Below are 26093 nucleotides of genomic sequence, written 5' to 3'. Positions count from 1 at the left end.
CAGCAATTACACCCATACCGAACCAGAGAGCACCCGGAGACATTTACAGCTAGTCTTGGAACATATTATGCTTCTCAGCGAATAGCACACAACATGTTATGCTTCTGATAGACGGCCACAGACCCAACTAACTTCACTCCAAACACCTTGTGTTCTCTTGACCCAAAGGGTCGTATATGTATTATTTGTATAAACAAATTTACTGACAAATCCAGGTCACGGCTAGTGATGGGGCAGTCGACAATTTGCCTAAGTCCCGTTACAAATTAGTGTTTACAGATCCCGTCAAACCCGACCAAACCTTGTTACATTCTGGTAAACATCTAAAAGTTGTTGGGCGTATTGTAAGCATTACTTGCCGGTTCATGTCCCGACTGAACAATCCATTCAAATAAAAGGAACAAATATTGTTCCTTAACAAAACCAAGACTCATGATTTAAGACTGACAAATACTGTGTGAAGCAATTTATTTTATTGCGCCTTACCAATTTGATGGGCAGCGCGTTCCGCATGAAGTATGAACCGCACGCCCGGGTCAGAAGTGACCAAAAGAATTGGTCCATGTGGGCCTGAACCTTTTTAAATAAAAAAAAAATGATTTAAACTCATGTTCGTTTTCAGTTTGACCGCATTTCTGGGTAATTTTGACACTGATTCCGGGTAATGTATCCTGACCCAGAAATGGCTCGGGCTCCACGGCACCTGGACCCTGGACCCGGGATCCGGGTCAGTTCCGACCCGGAGTATATCACACACGCTGCTAAGCATCCCAAGCGTGCTATAAATGGAGGACTCATCTACGAAACTTTGGAGTGTCGGAACTTGGCAGAATAAAAGTATAACACGTGACTGCGTCCCATCTAGGCCTATCTGATGATGAATGACGACGATATAGGCTAAGTACGCTGTATAAATATTCATATGTGGTCTGCTCTATTGCTCCGGTTTTGCAAAACGCACATGAAAACATGTAAACAGTTTTATCTTTAGTCCAGCTTTTTTACTTTTTTAAAGAAAAGAAGTAAAAACAAAAGAGAGAAAAACAGGACATTGATCGAGCAGGGACGCTAAGTGTGGGTTCTTCGTCAACATTATTAAGTTTTTCCAATTAGGGGAAAGATATGCTGGTAATTTGGTCTTGAACGGAACAAATTGGTTCATTTACATGCACAGCCTGCAGAGAAGAGGATGCTATAGCCCCTCAGAAATTTTCAATGGTGAAAAGATAGGAGAAGAAATCGATCACACAGAAGCTCTCTCTATACGCAATAGGCACAATCGATAACTAGACCACAATAGATCAAACAACGCTTACTGGAAAAATCTACAAACTTGATTACAAAAGAAAAAACTCCGGAAACATCAAACGGGTATGATATATGTTTTGCATAATAAATATGATTAGCTTTTTAATACACTGGACACTATTAGTTAATGTCAAACACCAGTCTTCTCACTTGGTGTATCTCAATGTACGCATAAAATAACCAACCTGTGAAAATTTGAGCTCAATTGGTCGTCGAAGATGCGAGATAACTATGAAAGAAGAAAAAAACACCCTTGTAAACATAAAGTTGTGTGCTTTCAGATGCTTGATTTCGAGACCTCAAGTCCTACATCTCTGAGGTCTCGAAATCAAATTCGTGGAAAATTACTTTTCTCGAAAACTACGTCACTTCAGAGGGAGCTGTTTCTCACAATGTTTTATACTGTCATCTTCTCCCCATTACTTGTAACCAAGTAAGGTTTTATGCTAATAATTATTTTGAGTAATTACCAATATTGTCCACTGCCTCTAAACTTGCACAGATGTGTGCTGTACTTAGTACTTTTCGTCTGTCTTTGTACAACAGCCAACAGGCAAATGCACTTGGTTTGAATTTGAACCCTCGACCTTTGCATTGCAATTGCAGATTTTTTACATAGACCTCGGAGCTAGCCCAAACTATATTTCTAATAGTTGTATTTAAAATTGATTACTACTTGCTAGAATATCTAGGGAACCTATCTAAAATACAATAGTTGTCAGACTGTCTTGATATACATGGTACTCATCTACAAGGATCTCAGTTCAAAGGTAACTAGCAAGTTGACAAATGGGTAATTATGATTAGTCTTCAGTTCTTTATTGCCTGCTTCCGTGCTTTGTATCCTTATCTCTATATTAGTCCCGTATGGAAACAAACCCATTAGCTTTTGGGGGCTTTTCTTTGTAATTTACTATTTTAGGCAACGTTTCTTGTTTTCTTTTATCCGTATAAATTCAATGTAAATTCAAGTATTTGAGCCGATATAATTAATTATAGAGTGGATCAATCCAGTTATTGAACAGGTATTTGAAATGCGTCCTCGACCGCATTCAGAAAGTCAATATTGAAGAATAAAACTTTTACAATTTACTTAAATGAATGAATGACATACAAATGTACAAACCTCTGATTGAAAAAAGTAACAAACTCAAAATACTTGAATAAACTATGCTTCGAGAATACTGTTGTGATGTCAACTTTACGTTCCGCATACTCAGAATATGGAAATCTAGTTAGAATTATTGCCAGATGAACAAGTTCACCGCTTACTCTACTTATGCATAAGTATTAGAGGCAAGCGAATCGATGATCAAACTGTGGAATTAAAACTTGACGCAGGGTGGACAGCTGCATTTAGCACGTGATCATGCCACTGTGAAACCACGAGATACCGACAATCTGTCGGTATTTGGGGAAGATACGTTGTACTCGTCGCGAAATAAAATGTTGAACAATTTCCGTCTGGCCGCGCTTCTTATTTCTACCGTTTGACTATTATAGCCAGTGTCCGTGTAAATTGAATTAAAGTTCGACCGGAGCTTACACTGCGTGTAAACTTCTCTTTCGATCAATCTGCGGTGAAATCGAGTGTCGATTTGAAGACTGGCTATAGATGTTTAGAAGCCTGGCTGAATAGTCAGTTTGATATTCTGGTAAGCTTAGACAATAGAGCTAGGAACCAGCTCTATGGTTAGACTGGTAAATAGTCAGTTTAATATTCTGGTAAGCTTAGACCATAGAGCTAGGACCCAGCTTTATGCTTAGACTGGTAAATAGTCAGTTTGATATTCTGGTAAGCTTAGACCATAGGGCTAGGAACCAGCTTTATGCTTAGACTGGTAAATAGTCAGTTTGATATTCTGGTAAGCTTAGACCATAGAGCTAGGAACCAGCTCTATGCTTAGACTGGTAAATAGTCAGTTTGATATTCTGGTAAGCTTAGACCATAGAGCTAGGACCCAGCTCTATGGTTAGACTGGTAAATAGTCAGTTTGATATTCTGGTAAGCTTAGACCATAGAGCTAGGAACCAGCTCTATGGTTAGACTGGTAAATAGTCAGTTTGATATTCTGGTAAGCTTAGACCATAGAGCTAGGAACCAGCTTTATGTTTAGACTGGTAAATAGTCAGTTTGATATTCTGGTAAGCTTAGACCATAGAGCTAGGACCCAGCTTTATGCTTAGACTGGTAAATAGTCAGTTTGATATTCTGGTAAGCTTAGACCATAGAGCTAGGAACCAGCTCTATGGTTAGACTGGTAAATAGTCAGTTTGATATTCTGGTAAGCTTAGACCATAGAGCTAGGACCCAGCTCTATGGTTAGACTGGTAAATAGTCAGTTTGATATTCTGGTAAGCTTAGACCATAGAGCTAGGACCAGCTTTATGCTTAGACTGGTAAATAGTCAGTTTGATATTCTGGTAAGCTTAGACCATAGAGCTAGGAACCAGCTTTATGGTTAGACTGGTAAATAGTCAGTTTGATATTCTGGTAAGCTTAGACCATAGAGCTAGGACCCAGCTTTATGCTTAGACTGGTAAATAGTCAGTTTGATATTCTGGTAAGCTTAGACCATAGAGCTAGGAACCAGCTTTATGCTTAGACTGGTAAATAGTCAGTTTGATATTCTGGTAAGCTTAGACCATAGAGCTAGGAACCAGCTTTATGCTTAGACTGGTAAATAGTCAGTTTGATATTCTGGTAAGCTTAGACCATAGAGCTAGGAACCAGCTCTATGGTTAGACTGGTAAATAGTCAGTTTGATATTCTGGTAAGCTTAGACCATAGAGCTAGGAACCAGCTTTATGATTCTGGTAAGTTTAGGGTAGCACCGTCTCCAGTTATATGAAGGCTCTTTGTTCATGAAGGCGTCCACATAAAGTGAAATATACTTACTAAGTTTGATTTGAATGAAGAGCCAAGTCTATCTCGTTGCTCTCCACTTATTTCCCAACAGACATGGAAAACAAGAATTGGTTTCAACGATGCAATAGGTTTCTATCCATGTTTAGCACATGCCCCTTTCCCACTTCCCACTGAGGAGTTTCCTCGAACTCCAGCAATACTTTGAAATGCATCTTTAACAAATTTAAATTAAAGTTGTGTTCCAACAAAGTAAATAGCTAAATACTGTAGATAAATAAATAAATAACAACAAAATAACCCCAACCAAATGAACATTCGTTTGACACCATTTAATTAAGTCTGTGTTTTTACCTCCACGTATATAAACATTATATTATGTTCTTACTTCATGGTAATCATTTCTTTCATTTTACATTTTTTGATTCAAACATTTGCCTTTGGCTAAATAAGCTTTCATTCAGGTAAGATAAATACCCTTGCATGTCAACTCCAAATTAAAACTCAGTTTGATGCCCCTGAATTACAGCTCCCTTTAGCCTCTAGCAAAGAAACAATTATAACGACAACATGTCAGACTACCTTGTTTCAGACAGCTGGCCTAGGTTCTTTGCAACAACAGGGTCGTGTCTGAAGTAACCGACCTGACCACTACTGGCAAGATCATTTTGAATATTGATGCTTAGTAACAGGGAAAGCAAAACCGAACACTGGCCAAAGACAAATTAATTTAATTCAGATATGAAGATGCCATCTTAGGCCTGACTTCCTATGGGGGTTACACGCAATACGCACTCTCTTTGGTATACAAAGGGAATACGAACCAGTACGTAGGTCCCTATATGTATGTCCTACAGCTCACTCCTATTCAAATACATGTATGTCCTACAGCTCACTCCCATTCAAATGAAATAAAAACACAAAGAATGGGAAGATATGAACCATCAGACCACGTGACAGCCTAAAGTATAAATCCCTCAGGACATGTTGCTTTCATCACGTTCCAGTTTTTGTGCAACAGATAATTAATATGTTTAGTTGGTCTAGGACCGTCTGCTTGCTTTGTCTGTTTTGATTGATGAAATAATTTTGGAGAAAAATTACGAAATTGTTTTTGTTCCTTTTGTGACACTCGTTCCCCGGGGCTGACCAGGTGTACATTTCCATCTAAACGTCAATATTGGGAGGGAAGAGAGAGAGAGAGAGAGAGAGAGGGGGGGGGGGGTATGAAGGGGGGGGGGGGGGGTGGGGAATACAAAAGATGTACTAATAAACTTCTCCCACCCCTTCCCCTCCTCGAACAATAAAGATAACACACAATTAAATACAAACGATAAGAAAGGGACAAAAACAAGAAAAACAGATATTAACGAAAATAGATAAAAAAGACAGACCATAAATTAAAAAAAAAATGAAGAAAAAAAAAGAAAAAGAGCAGAAACAACAAGAAGAAGAACAGCTTGTGTTTCAAACCAAAAGAATAATGACCTGGAAATATGTATAGACGAAATTTAAGCAGTTAGATTTTTGAGATTTGGACTTTAAAAATATATCATATTACAAAGAACCGAACTCTGATGGAATTTAATGGCTCCGATCACAAAACCAATAACTGCTTTCAACTATCTGCTAAAACAGTTAAGTAAATTACTGGAGGTTGTATTTTAGGCCTGAGGGTGTCAATCCAGCTCAAGCTCAAATTATGTACTTATTTTTAATACCTTTGCAGTTTTGCCATCATTTTATTCCACCATTATTACAAAATGATTCGAGCCGAAATGACTCCCACTTGACTCCGCCCACGCACACTGCGTAGGAAGGTGCGTCATCAAGATCAACCGATTATTTGATTGGTCAGAACGTCATTTTATAGAATGCAAACCCAGCCAATGGGAGGCTTTGTTGCTTCTTGTCCACACACGATTGGTTCTAACACTCGATGATGACATTGCATTTTTTTTAAACACCGAATACGTCCCTAAAGTCATCATTACAATTAAGTTAATATTATGACGTGAGTAATGTGACTGGCTCATTTAAGATTGCTTTTTATAGAAGTTAAATTGAATGACAAACATTTTCTGTATATGTCAAGGTTTTACCTCAAAGACATTGTGCACGTTCGGTAATTGCCAAAGACCAGTGTTCTCACTTGGTGTATCCCAACATTTGTACAAAACAACAAATATGTGTAAATTTGAGTTCAATTTATTATCGATGATGAAAGAGAATAAAGAAAGAACAAACACCATTGTTGCACAATGTTTTCAGACGCCTGAAAAAAGGTTTAAGCCTGAAGTCTTTCTCAGATTAAAAAATATGTTACTTATGTTTTAAACTATACTAACAGCTCTCCGTTGCTCATTACCAAGTATGCATTGAGATAATATAATGCATCTACACACAACGCAAAGACGTAGAAGGACCGCACTTTATAGACCCTTGTCACTTGATTGGTGGAACATGCGTTACGTGACATACTATATGTTTTCCATGTATACCGACACACCCACATTTTATAAGGAAGTCCAATATTGATAATTATAGGACACTTACAACTTTTCGCACTGAACCTTCGCGTGCACCGGCGATAGAATATGTTATAAGCGCATGCGTAAGCTTGCGCACCGCAACGCGTAATGATAGCAGAACGTGCTACTTTCCACCTATGTGTTTATAAGCCGTTTAATACATTATAATTGAAATAACTTATAATTATTCAGAACTTTGTTCTTTTTATGGTTGAAATAAATAAATATTTAAATAATTAATGAAATGAATGATATCTAACAACAATTGGATCAATGTGTGAGGTAGCCTGCTCCATGCTTATATAAAGCAAACTGGGATGCATTTTATTCATAAAATATATATTTGAAATACAAAGGTTGTCAACAGAGCACAGTCTCAAATTGTAAAACAACCATAAAAATAATCTGGCCAATACAACTTCTATTCTCTAGCTGTGTACACTATAAGTACTCGTGTGAAATGAGCTAAACAATTGATTGTTTAATTATGTTCGCTATTTTCGTCTGATGGTGTCAAGCCCCGGCAACAAAACCGGTATGGCCAAAAATGCCCCACACCCTCTTAAAATTCGCTTCAGATAACGGTATGAGATTATTCATCATTGATGCAGTTATCATATAAAACTGAAATAATGTGAGTGATTATTGGCGTATTGACAATTGCGAAACATGAATAGAACAAACTTTAAGGTTTCACATATATTTTTCATCAAATATTTTAAACGAAATACATTTTGATTTTAAGTGAACTTAAATAGTTCTAAGGCAATTAGTTCGAATACTCTTTGAATAATGTACATGCACTTTATCTAAAACGCTTTTATATAGAAAATGCTTTCCCCTAAAACAGCGATGTGAATTATGTAAATTATATTAAAGACAAAGCACCTAGCCTAATTACTAACTATCGGAGAGAGACAAAAGTCATTGAGTTGCAGAGAGGTCACCTACAACGGCACCAAGGATTTAGAGAAAACAACAATTACTTGTGTCGGCTCTCAAAGTTAAGACGCAGCTTATAATAACACTGAATGTACTTTTTGATGATGATATGTGGAAATAAACATTGCAATGGACACTATTGGTCTTAAAATATTTAGCATACAAACGTACTTGGTAACAAGCCATGGAGAGCTGTTGACAATACAACACATTGTGAGAAACGGCGTCCTCTGAAGAAACATAATTTTCTATAAAGAATTTATTTTCCACGAATTTGATTTCGAGACCTCGGAATTAGAATTTGAGGTCCCGAAATCAAGTATCTGAAAGCACGCAACTTCGTGTGATAAGGGTGTTTTCTCTTCCATTATTGTCTCGCAACTTCGACGACCAGTTGAGTTCAAATTTTCACGGATTTGTTTTGTTTTGATTTGTTGAGATACAGCAAGTGGGAAGACTGGTCTTGACAAATTACCAAAAGTTTCCAAATAATAGTTTCCAGTTTGTACAAATAATGGTTTGGCCTAACGCCCCGACGTTTCGGCTATAGTAGAGTCTTTCTCAAGGGCTTCAAAAGCCTTTGAACAGGATCTACTACGGTCGAAACATCAGTCCAGTAATAGATTTGTTTTCACTTTTACCATAGCTCCATTTGGTTGGCAAGCAATTTACAACAGCTAAATCTATTTCTCTTGTTATTATTTTACACGTAATGATGTCGATGAAGTTGGTTGCTTTGTTTACGTCGGGTAGATTTGTTTGAAATGTCATACTAGATGCTCAGATCGCAAAAAAGTCATTTCCTTGTCGCTGAGATTTACGGATGAAGGTTGAAATCCCAAAAGAACAAATACATGACAAGTAGATTGTGTTCCAGTTCCTAGCGTATTACGTGTTGGGCAATGCTGTATTTGTTCTACTATGCCCGTATTCATCTCAAATATTTCACTCTATCCATTTCCAATTTTTCCCGGGGTTGAAAAACACTCTGCCACTGCCCTCTTTCCATTTTGTTTTCCATATAAATATTAAGAGACAAACACATAAAAATGTGTCAAAGGATCAAACAAGCAAACATAGATCTATTCGTGGTGTGCATTCAAAAGATTTGTGTTCAACGGTAAACAAAGACACATAAGACGCCACACTTATACAGCAAATCTTCTGGGGAGGAAAGGCCGGATATTGAAAAAAATTAAATATTGTTAACACCTAACTGCTAAAGCCATATATGTTATTAAGTGCTTAACATGTTTTCCACTGTTTGAAGTCGTTCAATGAAATACCACTTCTGGTCACAATGTTTTGTGAAATTGAATCTGCCGAACACAACTTCTGAAGTGTTTACGTCACTTCTACATTCTCATCTGGGATTGCAATTTAAAAGTTGAAATAAAATAAATTTTCCGCCAAAGATCGATGATTTCAGGGCGAATTGTAAATCGCTGCTCATCCCTTTCCTTTAGTGGGTGATACATTGGTTGAGCTCGGTCGTTGCTCCTAATGTTTGTTCGCCTCCGGTGAGGAGGTTGTTGCCGAATATTCTTCCGACGTTTTCTAAAATTGTAATGTTGTGTTTGCGCGCTCAGTGCTTTGGGTGTTTGTTTACTCAAGGAAATGTAATTAAACACAAATCCAAGGGAAGTACTAAAAACATGTTGAGTTACATTTGTGGGTGAGACAACCGGAAGCGTGATGATGGGAATTATTAGATTGATTGAGGACGAGTTTTATGGCAAAGCAACGGAAATGTAACACATTGATGGATAGCTAAGAGGATTTGTTTTTAATATATATCATTTACATTTAATTTAAATCATGGTTTGATTCATGTTTTGTTATTAACAAAACACTTTTTTTTTGTAGCTCTCTGGTCTAAGTTTTGATGACATCACGCTTTATCGTGGCCTCAAGCCTTCATTCTTTCCACGTGAACGAATCAGATCTCTCCATTCTTGGTCTCAACTCAAAATCTTAAAATGTCGGGCGAAGTTCATGAAACTACACACCGATCATAAGCCTATCTGCAATGATCCAGTACTGCGATTTTTCGAATGGTCAGAACAAGATTCTCCCAGAATTAATTCTATGTTTATAAACTGATATATTAAAGTTTGTTATTGATAACCAGATGTTACATATCGGCATTAGCAACACCATATTTATGGTTGCGTAATAAACAAAGACATTATCTACAAATTTCCAATGCCACCGCATCGCAAAAAAATAAAACAATAATTAATAGTTAAGCCTACGAGTCTGAAAACAACAAAACAAGACATCGAAAATCACCTTGGAATTGTCATCATTCGTTGATATCTAAATTGTATAATTGCTTTTCTTTTTCAGTTAAAGTTTGCCCCAAACAATTATAGCTCAATACAACTGTCGGCAAGAGGATACAACAAAAGACATGATTGAATAACAGAAGGATGTATTATCATGTGATTGTCAATGTTTGATATGACACACATTGAATATCTTGAATAAACAAAACTACTTTTTATTCTGAACTGTAATTGATTGATGTGATACTGCATATTTTTAGTCACTTTTAAATGTTTAAACCTAGATTCATAAAATGTCCACATTACTAACACATTTGCTTGTACATATACATGGTAATATCGATCACACAAGCATATGAGCCAGTTCTTATCAATAATTTAAATTCAATAAATACATTTATACCAAGGATATCCTTGGAAACGCAATTATACATTGTTTGTATCAAACCGAGTCACAGCACTAGGTACATTAAGTAGCAAACTATACAAGGCTCTGGGTAAAGCGAAAATGTTGTTGCGCACTATCCTAAGGACAAAGTGAAACGAGATGAATTGGAAATGAAATAAATGTGTAAACGAAGACAAGAAACGTGCTTTGTAATACCCCTTTACTCCCTTCAAGACATTACAGCCGGAGTTTCACTGGAATAGGATACATTTTGATGGATAGGATACTATACCTCAAACGACCCATCAATTAAATTCAAATTGCATCACAGGGGAGGTAGCCCGACAATTGCCACCGGGCAAACTCGATGGTCGAGCGGTCGAGGTAGCTGCACTTGTAAACAGGAGGTTGTGGCTTCGAATCCCTGTTGGGTTGCTTACGGGCATTTTGCTTCTCCAATGGGAAGGGGAAGAACTCTGAGCGCGCTGCTGCACGGTGACGGTTTGGGGAAACCAATCAATTGTTTGATAGGTTTTTATTTAGGTCAGAGTAAATACCAATGGGGCTTAATAAAGGGGAAGGGGGCATTGGGACCCTGATTGGCCGCTCAAGGTGATAATTGCTGTTAATCTACGTCTTAGATGTTTCTCAATTCTGGAAACAATGAAACAGCACTGCAAGTTACGAATGACCATCTATTATAACTCGACTATGTCTGTTTGCAGTGCTTGAGTCTATGTAAGTCTAAAGACAAGGATCGGCGAGCCACGATGGTTGTTGTACGAGCTAGCGAAAACCAAACGACGCAGTTTGTGAACGGAAGAATGACGTCACGAAAAGTAGTCCCGCAGGAATGGCGTTTGCAAAATGTGCAAATTGCGCTTAACTGAGCGTGGATGTTTGCCCACATTTTTGCCGTTCTTCAGTCATAAGGTTAACATTTCGCACGGGGATGGGAAAACAAGCTTTTGGAGTGGTGATAAATTTAACAACAACGCAATGTAATTTGTTCAAATGAATATGTTTTTGTTTTGTTGGTTTTTAAGTTTCTTTAAAGCCTATTTGCCTACTTATAAAAAAATTATTTCGATATTAAAGGATATCCACGAGAAAAAAGCTACAAGTAGAGAAACGTTTTGACCAAAACTTCTGTTAATAAACAAAGAACTTGTAGCTACGGAACCTATTATTAGTGCAACATCGTTACTCTATCAGCAAGTGACGTCAGCTAGTGCGTGATGACAATGTCCACTTCCGACAGCCATTTTGTATTATCTCATGTCCAGCGGCTACAGTCCGTTTTAACGAAGCTACTTTGCAGGCTCAAGTCTTCCTAAGTTCATTAAAAAACGCTCTGTGCTTAAAAAATAAATCAGTATTACAAAATAACACAAAATAAAAATGACCGAATTTGATCTGATCAATAATACAAACACTTTCTTAACAGATTATCAAATGTGATAAATGTTTGGCGCCGTTTATCACATTAGGGCGAGTTTGAAGACTGACAAAGCCTTTTTGACGCATCCAAAATAGATGCGTGTTGAGTGCGTCTACTAAGTATTTTCTTAATTCAATTGGAGTGGTGAGAAACAAGCCTACTCTTCTATACACCCTTAGGGGACATTTCAAACTAATGTTTTTATTTCATCAGAACCAGCTTACTCTGAATGTAGGGTGTAGTTCAGTAAGGACACCACTAAGTGTTACGGTACTAAACCATGGCACGTTGACGTATCCAACAATCTCAACAACATACGGTCTAGATGCTCTATATAAATACTCGTTGATCAGAACAACCCCAGAGTCTGGGACCTGACCCTCTTCTAGGTCAGCTTGACCCCGAATCTGTTCTTAATACTTCCAGATAAGAACAACCCCAGAGTCAGGGACCTGACCCTCTTGTAGGTCAGCCTGACCCCGAATCTGTTCTTTATACTCCCAGATCAGAACAACCCAAGAGTCTGGGACCAGACCCTCTTTTAGGTCAGCTTGACCGCGAATCTGTTCTTTATGAATACTCTCAGATAAGAACAACCCCGGAGTGACTGGGACCTGACCCTCTAGTAGGTCAGCTTGACCCCGAATCTGTTCTTAATACTCCTAGATCAGATCAACCCCAGAGTCTGGGACCAGACCCTCTTCTAGGTCAGCTTGACCGCGAATCTGTTCTTTATGAATTCTCCCAGATCAGAATCCCGAGAGTGACTGGGACCTGACCCTCTCCTATGTCAGCTTGACCCGGAACCTGTTTGAAAACGACAAAAATATTTGTCAAACTGACGCACTGTCGGAGTTAAAATTCAATTTTTAAAACCAGTCTCGGGGTCGAGCCTGTCCCGAAAATCGATCAGGCCCATGGGACTGCAGAGTCCCTGGAGTTTTTAGTCACAAAGGAGGAATCCACGACTGTATTTTGTGTCTAAATTTGTTCTTAAGTGTGACTTCATTCCACTGTAAGCCACTCCTACAAAAACTGGCTCCCATAGTTACAGCCTGAATCGAGCTAGTTTGTATTTGATGACTTCATGCAAGAAAAGTTAAACATTATGTCTGAGTTTCACGCACAGACTGAAGTATTCTTGAAGCAACAGTTTTTTCCTTAACAAAGTAAAAGCCTTTTAGAGATAAAAAGGTGATTTTGGGTAATTTATATAAAAACGATTAGCCATTTTTTCCAAGCGCGTGACGCAATGACTTTAAGTTGAGTGATGTATCTAAACAAAGTGTTGGCGATGGTTTGGTACGTACAAACCCCGACAAGTGGACAGTGCAAACATGTCCTCTATCTTCAAACGTTTTAACAGGAAAAACGAGGTTTGCATTAAACAAAAAATACAATCAGTACCTCACAATAAAAGCCCGGGCTACATATTTTGAGCTACAGTTAGGTCGGAGCTACATTTTGTTACAAGTTTTGAGCTACATGGTTCGGGCTACATTTAGTTATAACGTTGGGGCTACATTTAGGTCGGGATACATTTAGCTATAATATTGAAGCCGAATTTAGGTCGAGCTATACGCAGGGCACGGGTTACATTTAGGTCGAGCTATACGCAGGGCACGGGTTACAGTTAGGGAACCCACACTCAAGTCTTATTATTATTATCCGTGTTTCTTTTGTTCTTTTGAAGAATTGTCTATCATACTCGTCAGAAAGAAACTGCAGCAGTATTTTAAGATAGTTTCGGCTACGCAGGCTGTGGAAGTCCGATAATGTAGTCAAAGTGTGTATTTATAGCCGTGGTGGGCGTAAATGGTTACCACCGCAACCATTCCATGTCAATGAAACACAACGACCATTAAGATAATACAATTGATACGGTCAGTTAAATACATACATTGCACAAAGTAGTTTTTAAGCCTAAAGCTTAGTCCGCCACAACCCTAATTATAGGTCCTCTATTATCCCTGCTAATCGACCAACACTGTTTAGCCTCAACGATGCTGCGTGCTTTATTGTTTGTTGTTGTCAAGGTAACTCGATTTAGTTGAACAAAAGAAGTTCCTGTTATGGTTTACGATCGTCTTATACAACAAAGGGTACCAATGCAGTATTCTTGGTAATAAGGATATTTTATAGTAATTTCTAACTTTAATGTCTACGATTAAGGACGGATATAATTTGCGCTTTGATAAGGGCATGATAACATCTATCTTGAGAACCATACACACAGTGGTATCGCAAAGATGACACTTTATCATCAATGTATGGTTGTGAAGTACTATAATCAAGTACAGTATATATGTGGTGTTTGAGTTCATTTTATATAATGTTAACGCAATTTAATTATTGTTATAATATAATATTTTGTTTTTAATTTGTTTATATTTTAGTGTGGAGTTCGCGACAACATCCACAACTCATAATCACAAACAACCAAACGTCGTATAGCCCTTTTCACACGGCAAAAATATAGCAAGGGACCCTTGCTAAAAAAATTACGAGCATGGATTGTTTGTTATCACCGTGTGTGACTGATTTTTGTGAGCTTTCACACTGCCAAGTTTAAAAAGACCAACAACCCGTGTGCGCCATGAGAGTACAGAGCAAGAAGTCATGGGGATATGATAAATTGGTAATCCGATCCCCTTGATTGGCCAAGATAGCACCCACAATAGCATGCTCCGTATGGGCAACTTTACCCAGGACATCGGTCAATATTAAAACAAGGTTCCCTTCCCACGATGAGGTAGCGCAGCTCCTTGGTCAAAACCTCCGATAGGTAAGATTTTGACCATGGACACTAAATCGTTGTCCTTTCACACGAGGTACATTTTGTAAAATGTTACAACCATGCTACAATTTAGCAAGGGACCCTTGCTAATTGCTGTCGAAATCAATTTATAAAACATCTCTAGAAGTAAAGCAGCAACACAAAGGTAAACGCAACACAACAGAAAAATACTTTATGAGTGAAATAGGAGTGTAACTATACAGTCACGGTAATTATGCATCAAAAACCACCACAGCAATCATAATGTGTTACTAATTGGGCACTTTGTGCTATAGCGTTATGATGGCCACATCATTTTTTCTTTCACACTGTTCCCGCTATAAAAAATGTGCGTCTGATTAAACAAACATGAAAACGAAAACAGTGTTACTAAAACAATATACCCAAAATAAAGAAACCGTAATAGTTCCATCCTTCAACCGAAATACCTAATAAGTATAAGCACATAAAACTTTCCACGCTCTCTCCATTTACTATAAGGTTTCTATCCCCGCGTCATTTTAGAATCTCTGGAACTCAGTATTTTTCTGTCTAATTCGAAATGTTTGAGTTTACAAAATGCCGTCCATATAAACATCAAGGAAGAGGTTGTTATTCCTGCTTCGACACAGACGTAATGACCCTTGAAATGAAGCCGTTTTACCCGTCTACAACTAAGACTTCCTCCGGTCCACCGTTCGGCAAAGGGACCGATGACAAATATGTGCCGTCGGCCTCTCTCATACTGTGCATGTTATTGCAAGAGGCATTGGGTAATATGAGATATATCTCTTTCACTTGAAGGGGTTGTCATGCCAAATAGCTCGATTAAGGTACATAGGGTTAATTGCAATTTAAGTTGGGTAAGTTTCGTAACCCAGGGGATCACTGTAGGGGGATATGCCACTCAAGGGTGTTGACTGGGGGAAGTGGTTAGAGGGAGCGTTGCGCTCAAAATGAACATCGGCTGTTACATAAAGGGTACTTGATTTACTAACAGAGAATTAGGTCTTCAATGTTGAACATATAAAAAAGGGTAGCCGTGGTAGTCTAAGTAATAGATGACAAAACGAACTTAGTGATCGAAAGCTCATGCAGCTTTTCTAATTAGCTACAGTCTTCAATGTCATGATTGGAATAATGTGCCTTTCGATGACGTATTCCCTACACTGCAATTACTGGGTGTAAAATTGAAACCAACCGCGGGCGTGTCACATTATTATTTATTATTTTTATTATTATTATTATTTTATTCGCCATAACAGTACAAAACAAAATACATTGACAACATTATACCCCAAGATGGGCAAGGGACAACAAAAGCAAATACATACTGTGATCCGTAGATCTGTTGCCCCACATCTGGGGTACACAATAAAATTAATATAGATTTAACATAATATAGTACACAAAGCAATAATAAAAGCAGAAAATTAAAAACCAATAGAAAATGATAAATATATACTAAGAATAAAAAATAAATTAAATTAAAAATAAATAAATAAGTAAAAATAACAGATGGGGTAAGGATAAACAATAAAGGGAAATAAATATATAAATAAAACCTAAAATATTGCACAAGTGATTGGGCTAAAGCTACTATTCAGTAGATTCATGAGATTGATAGACAGAAAATCTAAGTGATTTGAGAATGCTGTGGAAGGGCAAGAGCAGTAGTGAATTACGAATGTTTTCTGGCAAACTAGACCAAAGCCTGGGAAAAAGATGAGGAGCAGATAGGTGCAGAGCATCGGTTCTAGCATACAGGTGTTTGAAGGTGAGAACATTAGGATATCTATGGTTGACAGAAATGATGTCTGCCACATCACAGTGAATAAGGTTAAACTTACACTTAATGATAAAATACAAAACAGAAAAATTACGACGAATTGACAGAGACGACCAGTTGAGGGACTTAAGTCTATCGGGGTAGGACATCTCACCCATCCTCTGCCCAAGAATAAACCGAGTAGCACGTTTTTGTACCCGTTCGAGGGCCTGAGTCTGGAGAGATGTATGAGGGAGCCAAGCTGGCATGCCATATTCTAAAATTGGGAGAACTAGGGATTTATAAAGACAGAACTTAGCTGAAACAGAAGAATTGAAGATACTGAAGGTATACAATCAAAATTGTGTTAAAGTAACACAAATATTATTGCTTTGGCAGACATTAGTGTCATTTTATCACCCTTATGTGTAATCTTTGATACACATATGACAATATTCAATATTATTCTAACGCCACATACATCATCTTCAAAGTATATTCATACAATACATAATGAAGAAAAAAATAAATATAACATATTTATAAAAAAAAATGTCGAGTCCGGAACAAAATTCAACAAAATAACCATCTTAAGAACAATCTAATCGTACTTTTTTAAATATTAATTCAAAAGACTTCAAAATTCATCAAATAAATATCAATGAGCTCATGCTTTCACGAAACCAAAATGCTACTTCGTATCCATACACAACAACACTGACAGTTAATATGAATTCGTAATCGTGACGCAGTTCTTGATAAAAATGTCCAATCACTAATTCGCGGTACAATTTTACCGCTCCGTTGGGCGGGGGGGGGGGGTTATATTGAGGGATGCGATCGTGATTTGTTATGCAAAGAATCAGGAAAGCTACAACAACCTTTAACATATACGTATGAATGTTGCTAGAAATGTTGGACCTGAGCTAAACAGTCCGTCTCGACACGTTTAAACTGATAACGCCAGCTTGAGCCAAACCCGCCTAGAACCCAAAAGTCTACTGATGCTAATCTGACAATCTATACAGACTATACAAGCGGGGAATATGAGTTCCTTACATACACGTGTCAATTCAACCCCCTCTTCAGCCTGCTCCCCTCTTTTTGCACACAGGATCCGCCCCTAAACACGCTGCCGGCAATTCAACAGGTCCGATCCCAAGATAGCAATCCGTACCTCCATTTGTATTTTTTGATGGATTTTAGCGTCGGCGAGCTAGATGTATCTCGTCCCTACCCGATGTATACCTTGAGATACACATCACTTAATTGAACCACTGAGGTACTATATATTAGCGGGCACGCTCCCTTGGGGGTACCGGTCAAATTGCCGCATGGACGGCATGAAGGGAGGCAATAACGAGTTATTAGAAAGAGGTCTCAATTCTAGCAGTAAATATTAGGCTCAGCTAGTTTCCATACTGGTTTGCAGGCCGGAAAGTCTACAGCTTGTTTTGTTTGATGGATAAAATTGAACAATTTTCGAGTGACAATATTACGGGTAAATATGCGTTTTTTGTAAGAACAAGGTGCCATTTACCATCCACTTTCATCCAATTTAAATGTATGTATAGGTAATAAAATTAAAATAAAAACCAAGTTTATCTGTTACATAATGCTTACTAACCAAATGAACCTTTGGTTTAAATGTAAAAAGTAAAGTAAGTTGCCTGACGCTTCGACCCTTCAGGCAGAGTCTTTCACGAAGGCTAAAATTACAACCCTGGTGCAACAAAATCAGTCAAGGGGAAATAGATGAGAGAGATGAACGCACACAGAGAAAGCAGGGTTGGACAAGGAGGAATATAACAATAATTCACAAATTAATTACTTCCCCCCCCTCTTCTTGTCATTGATTTCGTCTATTACTTATGGGTACGGTCAAAACAGCCCCTTCCCTTTAAAATCTCGCTTTGTTTACCCTTTTCTTTGTTCATCCCCTGCTTTCGACGAGCAATGTCATCTCTATTATCTTTTTTGTTGCTTTTGTTACGGCAGTTATGTTTTGTTATATTTATGTTTTTAGGTTTATCCTTTAGCCTTCGAAAATAATTCCTCTACTAGGATCGAAGCCGGTCACAAGCATGCGTGAATTAGGCTTACATCCCATTCCCATTGGAACATGCGGTAAATAAATACGGTCTGCATTTATTATTATATTGTAAATTAAACAATTATTGTTTGATATATATGTGATAACACCCATCGTGTCAATTTTAACACCGCAGTTTTTGCAGTAAGTGTGTCTCCGCTGAGATTTTTCTATTTTACTATCTATCTCATTTTAAAATCACATTTGAGAGAAAAATACGAAGTAAAACCGTCCAAACTGAGCAGATGTAACTTAACCTTTTTTCGTCATTTCAGAAATCAAAACAGTTAAAACCTGAAAAACAGGGCAATAATAACCGTCGATATACTCGGAATAAAATGGATGGAAAAGATGTAAAACAATACATGGAATTTAAGGAGCATCGTTAACCTGCCTTTACAAATTATTTGATAACAACAAACCAATCTGAATGCAATGGCTGTATAGTCGATTTCACCACGCCATTTTGTTCGCCATACCTTACTCAAAATATTGATTTCAAAATGGAATCTTTAGTGTTTTAGTCTGTAAACACGTGGCACAGTTTAGTTAGTTAGTCCTGTGGTTAACCCACTTAAGTGTGATGCATAACGTGGTACGATGTATCAAGTCATACATGCTTCGTCACGTTTAAGGGTTTACAACATACATGTACTTGCATCTTTAACACGAGCAATAAGTGCCCTTTAAGCGCACAATCTATCCATGAGTCCCCTATGGCTCGAATGCCATTTAAAAGGAACGGGATGAGTTATCCATCTTGACTAATGAAAAGTAAGTAATTTTTGTATCATCTTCAAACACTGTGGGAATGGCTCTTTAAAATTCAGTGAGCTCGGATTCTGCGCAGAAGTTTTACCTATTTCTGGACCCTCTTCTGATATTTCGATTCAAACTGACCCATAATGGATCAGGCACTATGAAACTCAGAATCAAGGGCAATCCAATCTGACAAGTTTCTTCGGTCACGTGTTACATTTTGAACAACGTAAATGTATAATTCAATATTAAAATAGAAAATTCAAAGTTAGGTCATTGTCACAAATTATCTTTATTGCTTTCCTTTTTTAAAATAACACAGTAACCACAAAGTACAAATTTATACAGTAATGTTGCAAGACAGATCTGTTTAGACTGAATGTGCACACTGAATGCTAGTTATTTATAAACTAAAGATAATGTTTGAATATAGGAACTGTAACATTGATTTCAGCATTTTGCTCCACTATACAAGGAAAATCAATGTCTAAACCCCACCTTCCCCAACACAGGGATTGAAACAATATTGTCTTTTACGTTTGTTTCCAAGTCATAGGAGCAAGTGTTGTTTTTAAAAAAAAACGACTCTTTATATACATTAAAATCACTCTCAAATAAATAAATATTTACAGAGTTGAATTGCATGCAACTGGGATTACATACTTATTACATGAGTTCTGAAACTCGAATGGCAGATAAATATATCCACTTTCATTGCAATAACCGACGCAACGCGACTTGCAACGGAGACCGTTGACTGTTGAAATGGCGTGTGTTTGGATTGAACACGCTCCAGTTGCCTCGCTGCATGGGAGGTGTTTTTCCCTAGTAATATCAATCAATGTATCACTGACATCTTGTCCGTCAGTTTTGGCGGGTTATGTGTGTTTCATACTGCCGGTGTGATACCCCATGCATATTATTCATTTCTTGTTTCACCGCATACAGTGAGAGGTAGCGATTTATAGTTATGGCTACTGATGCACTACAACAGAATCTTCGGTCAAATTCAATTTTCATTCGTCCCTTGAGGTTTGTTGTGTAAATGGCCGTGAAATACAGAGACACGCAATTATTATTACGTTGGATATTATTCCTCCTGACGGCTATCTATAGGGGACGGTTGCATTGAGTGAGAAACAAAACAAACCCAAAACAACACCTGGGGGAATATATCTGATATCTCTAGGTTGAGATAAAGGAATATCTGAATAGAAGAGTTTGGATGTTTCTCGAATGTTGATGAACGATGATGGCAGTGGTCTTTTTTCCACGACGATTTTACAAAAAAACAAATTAAATCAAACAGTCTTCAATGTCAAATGTAACCGTTGAGATTAATGTGCATTCATTGGTTGAAAAGTACAAAACTAATCTAATTTAAAACCCTTTTCTTGGTCAACGACAAAGAAGAGTTCCAATTCTTTGAAGTTAATGTCTAAGCCTTTAGGGCCTTGCTATTTAAAATAAAGATATAAAACTAAAAAAGTTTGTAGTTAATGGCCTGACTTTTAGACCTTAGCAGAATCTTTCTTGAAGGCTAAATGGCAGCACAACTTATTATAAGCCTTATACCTTTATAACAACAGATAGTTTACGTTCGGATCAATGACAAGTCATGTATCGCAGTATATTGAATTCCCATTTATGTCATCAGAAATGTTCAGGCAACAATAATTGCAAAGTTGGATTAATCTATGGAATGCTGAGAAAGGAAACAACAAAACCTCCAAATCAAGAAGTAGAAACATGTCTGATAAGTCACGATTGGTCATCAATGTGTGTTTTCTAGACATTTCTTGCGCTACGTCACACCCGGCAGTCTCACAAACCTTGGCTCACATAAAGTACGGACGGCCTTCATAGAAACATTTTTAAATAATGTAAATGCAATATTGCTATCAAATCAACTAAAGCACTGACTGAGCCACAAGCTACCACAATAAAAAGTGTACAGGAACAAAGTAGTACATACTTTTTCTTAAAGGGCAAAGTATGCCTTGGTTTTTTAAATCCTTTTATATCATAAAACTAACATGTGACTCTTTTATTTCAAAAGGTGGTAGTATTTTTGAGATATCGCTCAGACCCCGGAGCGATATGTCCAAGCAGGAAGACCCCGGAGCGATATGTCCAAGCAGGAAGAATAATCCGTTATTGGAATACACAGTCAGAGCAAAATTACTGACAGTAATGCTTCCGACATTTAAATATTTTTGGGATACATTTTTCCAAGACAAATACTATTTCAAAGTGGACTGAATATCAAAATGTTTTATACTATTGAAAGCTTCTGTAAGTTTCTTATCAAACGTTGTTATTGCCATAGTGACTACCAAACGTATACATTCGCTTAAAGCTGAGAGTGGCAAACCATTAAAATACACATTTAATCAAACATGCAACTCTGTATTGAGCGCAACATTCTAAAAAAAATACGAATTCACCGATACAGACATATTTTTGACATTTGATAGTTTGCAATATTTTTTATTATTTATTAAACCCAAATACTTCTTATACAGAAAAATGCTTCATACAAAACATCATGTAATTGGCACAGCAAATAGTCAGGCGCCCTATCGACAGTGGCCTTAAAAAGTGTGCCAGGAGAGTTAACACCCAAAAGTGTGATCCCGAGGTGCTAGCAGTCGTTTAATATTTCAGTGGGATGATGAGATACGATTGTGCTTCTTGAAAACCTTTAGATGCAATGGACAAACTCCCTCACCTTCGAAGTAGTACATTTGAAATTAAAACTTCCCGTCCTGCACCAGAATTCTTTATGTGGGGTTCTTCAAAATCAACATTTGCAAATGCCACACAAGTTCTTGCAAACGCAGTGCAAGCTAGCACCCAACTGTACCAAACTCCCTCACCTTCGAAGTAGTACATTTGAAATTAAAACTTCCCGTCCTGCACCAGAATTCTTTATGTGGGGTTCTTCAAAATCAACATTTGCAAATGCCGCACAAGTTCTTGCAAACGCAGTGCAAGCTAGCACCCAACTGTACCTACTCTGAAGGATTATTAATAATGCTGAAACTGCCGACAGCCTTTTGAAAAGAAGGGGAGAGGAGTAGACATACCAGTGATATAATAAGACAGCTTCACTCCCTGAGGTCAACCTTGTAAGTCCCTAATATCAGGGTCTTATATACTCTCCTACTTTCCTAGAAGATACGGCCGGCTCAGAACCCCAATAAAAGTCTCCCAGCTAGATCCAGATCGCCTATAACGCACTGCCAGTTTATCCTGGTTATTTTGCTAACCTCTTCATCCACGCAATAATACTAAGCGGATCATTCTCAGGGATTATGTTTTTACAATAATTAACAATAATCCCCCGAAGGATCAGGACATCATCATAAAGAATGACCTATATAATGGAGTGTTGTTTTTTCTCTGTTTCTCTCTTTCAAGAGTCACGTTAGCGTCTGACCAGCTGAAACTACACGGCCAGTCTAACCAGCTGAAACTACACGGCCAGTCTAACCAGCTGAAACTACACGGACAACGTCCGCGTTAAACAGAAACGGAAAAGGCGGGCTCTCTCTCAACAAAATCATACCTTCATGTTTCAGCTGAAGATGAGGGTTACATCTGATTTGCTCCAATTAAAGAGCGAAGACAATGCATTACCTTGGCATTCAATGTTTTTACAACTGGAATATCTACTCTATTGTGGACTTATTACACAGCGTTCGGTATTATGGGGTACTGCATCGTACACACGGCTTTGGAGAGCGGTTGATTTCTAGGTACGCAACATTGTATGTCCGTGGTAAAAGATTCCAAGATCTATTGATCTTATCGCATCATTGAGGCATTAAAACTGATCATTTGGCTTTTAATGTGCCTTATGGATTACCAATATGTAGATTTGTTGTTGGATTCTTTTTCTTTTTTTACAAAGACGCGCATTCCTACGCAAGAAAACATAGCTCCAAAATTTTTACTGAAATAAAATATTTCATTTCTTGTTGTAAAAAAAATCGATGAAAAAGTTGTAAAAAGCTTCCTGCTAAGCCTTTATAACTCATGGTTATAATTCCAATCAACCGACCCATTTTTTCTTAATATGCACTTTCTTAATCGAATAAGAAATTGTTTAATTGCATAACAGGATTTAAGACTCCCAATTTGCAAGAGAATTATTTATGGTTTCAAAGATAAATCCAACAGTGGCTGTATTAAATGGTACTCCAAATAGAAAATAAACCACAATGAATCTGACTGATCAATCAATCAGAATCTCATGGATGTTTCGATGGAAAATATGTCTTTTAAATTGTATTGTTCCTCCTCAGTCCCTCTCGTAACAATTGTTAACATCGTTAGCTTTCTTCTTTTCGTGAACGTGTTCATGTTTGTTTGTATGTATGTGATTTGACGTTTCTCAAAGACTGACACCATCGTAAGTAGATATGTTTCCCCGGGGTAATTGTGACAATTGGCATAAAAATTAAAATCCAGGCCTGACAGACATCCAACCTCTTCCCGACTTTCCCACCCCTCCCAACATTCCCACCCTCTAGATGAAAGCAAACTTCAGCACACTCTGCCTCTCGGCAATTCATAGATGATTCTTCTAATGGTATGTTATCATTGGAATAGTGCTATTTGTTGTTCACCAACATGCCGCATAATAGCACAATATGAAGAAGAAACCCCCCCCCCAACAAAACCCACAAAAAAACCTATTTAGTATAATCTCTTAACGCCCTGGCTGTTTTCTCGACTGAAGTGGAATCTATTATTGTATTGAATGTCAGGAATATTCTTTATGTTCACAAAATCCTTCCGACGATTTTGTTTTTGTAATATGAAACCGCCGCGCGGTAATTATTTGAACTCCCGATGGAGCTGACATTTTCTGGTAAAAAAAACAAAACAAAAACACGTTCAGTTTTGAAGCGCACTTTTCATTCAAATGACCCAACAGAGTAATAACTCAGCTGCTAGGTACCATTGATTGTTTTAAAAACAAAATAGGAAAATAATGAGCATTACACGGGTAGATAGGTTGACTGCTCAAGCTTCAGACGAATTGATTTGAAACGCAGTTTGTTGTAGCAATCTTTGAGAGAACACGCCAGGCAATGAGTCAAGGTTTTTAACTTCTGCATCCTTAACAAAATAAAAAACGTTCCGTCTTCCGGTCGCTTTATCAACTTTACACGTTGCCTAGAAACCATACATGGCCTTCGTCTGCGTTATAATTATTGCGCTGTCTTCAAAATTTTAATTTCTTTGTTATGTTTTTGTTTCTATGAAAATATCAATTCGATTTTCCTCACTGTAACACCCCATACGGGAATTCAAGTCGGCATTTACATCGAGTAAAGTATGGATACGCTGAAAAACTATAAACAAATACGGCAATGATTCAAAATAAGTGAGAAGGATGTCTTGTTCACAAAACTGGCAAGTCTATGAAGTGTTAAATAAAAGTTACATATAAAGAAATATATGTATAAGATAGCCTTAACCATGATTAAATATTGATAAAATAGCGAAAACAATAGAAAACATAGAACAAAAGGACCGTTGCAGCGAGGATCGTGAAGACGACCAGATAATATACTGATCAAAACGTTGAGTCGTCAACCAATGCTCAAATGTTTGTTTGTTGTTGTTGTTGTTTGTGCTAAGCTCACTTGATTGTTTGTTTGTTGTTGTTGTTTTTGTTTGTGTGTTGTTGTTGTTGTTATTGTTGTTGTTGTTGTTGTTGTTTGTTGTTGTGATAAACGTGTTTAGAGACTGCCATAACCAAAGTCATGAACTTAAAGGCTTTGTATAAACACCGAAATCGTCTTGAAGCTTTACGACAATCTTCAGTTATTTATCTCAAGGGCTTTGAAAGGCCGAGAAAGGAGAGTACGCATAATTAGGTATGACCACACTATTCCATCTTGTTTCGTTGTTCTGAGACTCTATGGCATTTTGGGCATATTTATTTATTTATTTATTGAAATGCAATTTGTTGTATCTTCCCGTTGCTTTTTAAATCTGTAATATTAAGTAATTTTCGACTATCTCTTGGCGTGGTATATGTATGCCTATTCTATAATGCGAGCACTGGCCTGGTGTCCAGTGTGTTTTCTTTATCTGGTTTTCCCAATTATGTACATCTTAACATCTGTTATTCGTTTTGTATCGTGTTATTCGTAACGGGCGCTATACAAATTGTTATAGTTAATTGGTTTACATTACTTACGGCTGTTTCTCAAACTTTTTTTAGAAAACCACAAAACACTTTGAATTCGACAAACACTCTCGTTAGGATCAAATATTTTGAGAATGATTTCGAAGCAATGTGAATATGAAAAAGAGCAAAACCTTAACCCCAATTTGAATCTTAGCATTGTTGCTAACGTTTTCTCAGATTGTGTATTCCAAATACGGATTATTCTTCCTGCGTGGAAAGCCTCTTCGGATTCTCGGCGATATCTCAAAAAATGCTATTAAATTTTGAAATGAAACCAATTGGTTATGTTATGGTATAATTATGTTCACTAACAATCGACCGGTTTAAAAAAAGACAAATGAATTAAGACGGTCAATTGCTTAGCGAGGCATTCATTGGACTATCGTACCACTACGTGTCTTAACATTGTCATTTCTTCATTTCTCCATCTGTCATAAACGGGTCATATGAATGTCTCACCGAAAATGAGATCGATACGTAGCCATCCTCATTCCCTGGATAGGTGTTCTAGCATGTTCCACTGGTTGTTTTTCTCTTAAATCACAATTTATCATAAAGTCCACGAATTTAATTTTCTATCGTCTTTGTGGATACTTGAAATCCCTTTACTACTTGCAAAAAGCAAGACATAAACAAGTAATTGAAACAAAATAAGTTAAACATTAAGTTGGTAAACAGCTTTTGTCTATTCTAAAAGATTTGTAAAAGAAGATGGGTTTGATG

At 37.4% G+C, this 26093-nt stretch overlaps 1 protein-coding gene across 1 annotated transcript in view; it reads right to left on the bottom strand.

Annotated features, from left to right (window-relative positions):
- Positions 1–26093, bottom strand: part of LOC117291714 (probable insulin-like peptide 7) — a 33079-nt gene that overhangs the window by 6428 nt on the left and 558 nt on the right. The gene's annotated exons all lie outside the window — the stretch shown is intronic.

The sequence above is a fragment of the Asterias rubens genome, chromosome 6 (assembly GCF_902459465.1).
Source record: "Asterias rubens chromosome 6, eAstRub1.3, whole genome shotgun sequence".
Taxonomy (NCBI): Eukaryota; Metazoa; Echinodermata; class Asteroidea; order Forcipulatida; family Asteriidae; genus Asterias; species Asterias rubens.
This window is presented reverse-complemented; position numbering and strand designations above follow the sequence as displayed.